This window comes from Arachis ipaensis, chromosome B10 (genome assembly GCF_000816755.2).
Source record: "Arachis ipaensis cultivar K30076 chromosome B10, Araip1.1, whole genome shotgun sequence".
Lineage (NCBI taxonomy): Eukaryota > Viridiplantae > Streptophyta > Magnoliopsida > Fabales > Fabaceae > Arachis > Arachis ipaensis.
Genome location: NC_029794.2, coordinates 14718794 through 14721472, shown reverse-complemented (window position 1 = coordinate 14721472; position 2679 = coordinate 14718794).

The following is a 2679-nucleotide window of genomic DNA, read 5'->3' as shown; positions in this document are numbered from 1 at the left end:
TGTTTTTTTGATTTCTTGATACTACATACTCGCTTTTTAACATAAAATGAGTGCATACAAAGGGAGAAAAATCGAATCATCTCTCCTTTTTCCGAGAAAATTATTAAGTGTATTCTGGCAGCAAATGAATACTATTGCTCTATATCATTTATTTTATCAATTTAGCCACAACAAAGTTCTTAGAGGCTAAAATTTTTATATATGAATAATTTTAATGTGAAATACAAAAATATTTGATCATTTTGGTGTTCTACACGGTTGTGGTAGTAACACAAAACGTCGTTGACGTTTTGCGATAAAAAAAATTTTTTAATCATGAAAGAACAAAACGTCGCTGACGTTTTGTAATAAAAAATATTATTTTAATTGAAGAAACACAAAACGTCACTGACGTTTTGTAAATGGCCATAGTTGTGCTCAACACATAGTTTGGTTCATGATGAAGGATTTCACTTCTAGTAATACAATATTAAAAAGAAAAAGTTCAGTTCTTAGATAGTTATAATTGCTTTAATTTCTTAGGGCCATGTTAGCATGCAATTATGAGCTCGAATCCCATGGCCATCATTGGATCGCTGCTCTGCTTGAGCCAAATGGCGAGTATAGAGAAACGTTTGGTCAAATATCACATCATTAGAGTTATAACGAAAAACAACCAATTTCGACCAATAATCAAACAAATTTAATTACCGGCTACTTTTTTAAAAAGAAAAAATTTGGTAACAAACAAGTTTCGACCATAAATAATATATTTCATTTACATCATTTTATAATAGTTTTATTTTTTAGTCCACTTTCTTATCATTCCACTTATCGTATTCTTATCAACTCCACTTATTAACGATATTAATTATAATATCATATCCCTTACTATTAGGCATTCTTGTAATCAATAATTAATATTTTTTTATAATTTGATTTTTATATTTAAGAATATAATAAAGATTAATAATAATAATTAATAACGATTATGATTTATCATTGTAATTGATTCTTGCTCTGCTCTTTCGCCTAATAGAAATACGATAATATCACATAAATTCAATAATTGTAATTGATTATTATCATAAACGGTTTTTTGTTATTTTATTATTATTATTATCATTATCGTTCTTTATTGTAATTAATTTTCTACTTTTGTTAAGTCATTTATCATCATTTAATGGAGAGATACAAAATTTGAAAGCTATCCTAATATGATTTTGTTTCCGTTAATTCAATTATTTTCATTCAAAATTCACAGCTCTAATACCATTGTAAGCACAATTAGAATATGTTAAAGAATTTTACAAGAAATCATCTTTATCATTACAAATAATGACATTTGAATTCTACCATAATACGGTACCTATGGTAGAAAGTGCTGAATAATTTGAACAATAGATGGACTCACCCGACGAGGTTGTTGTCAGTCAATCAATTTTCGAGAATATGGAAAACTACACTAGCTTTGATGAGGTATGGTAATAAACTGATTAAATTTTTTTTGTGTTTTTATGTGCATTTATAATTATATTGTACTAACTAAGTTCATACACATAACATTACATAACATCCATAATTACATACAACTAACATCTAAAAATTAAATTCATGTTTATTAGATATTACATCCATACACATATCATTTTTTAGTTATTGAATAAGTAACTATAAAATTAACACAGATGTTTTTAAATTTTATCATAATTGAATTTAAAAAAACGTCAAATTCTTAAATTAATTTATTCAATTGATAAATTTACTCATAACATCCATAAATTCATGCACATAACATCCATAATTTTATATTAATAACATCCATAATTTTGTACTCATAATATTCATAATTTCATATATATGATGTCTATAATTAATAAATTTTTATAATTAATATTATCAAATTTTAAACTATACGTCTTATTGTATTTTTCAAATTATCTCATATGTGTACTAATAGGTCATAATTTTAATTATTTTAATATTTTTATTTAATATTCGTATGTATGCTTATTTATTGATTTTAATATGACGAGTTCATAATTATTTTTTAAAATTTATTTTTTAATTTTTGTTTATATTTTATATTTTATTTTTTAATAGTCTATATGTAAAATATAAATTATATAGTAGAAGTTGTTAAAAATTTTTAATTTAACTTCCATAATTTTTGTAGAGAATTATTGCATTTTAATGGATAATAATGTGATTGAGAGATGTTAGGGATTAGGGCTGCACATGGATCGGATAATATCCGCATATTCGCGGTAATTATCCGCATCCGATCCGAATTTTGCGAATATTATTCGATCCACAGAGCTATCGGATCGAATCAGATCCGATCCGCACTATAGTAGGATCGGATTGCAGATTTAGTAGTGATATCCGCGAATCCGATATGCAAATCCACATATCCGCACGTCTCATATAAATAGCATAGTTTAAGAAAGTAAACCTAATGTGATATGAATTTTAGTGTGTTGTTTTATGAATTTTATGATATCTTGTTTTTAATTTTTTATGTTGTACTTCAACATAGAATAATTAAACTTAAATCTTGAGTTATTATTTTTTTTTTGTTATTCAAGAGAACTTTTATTGATAATATTTTAGGAATAAATAGGCTCAAACAGGTGAAAAATGAATTTTATGGATATTTTTTTGTAAAAATAGCCAAATAGAATCTTAAAATAGTTTTTT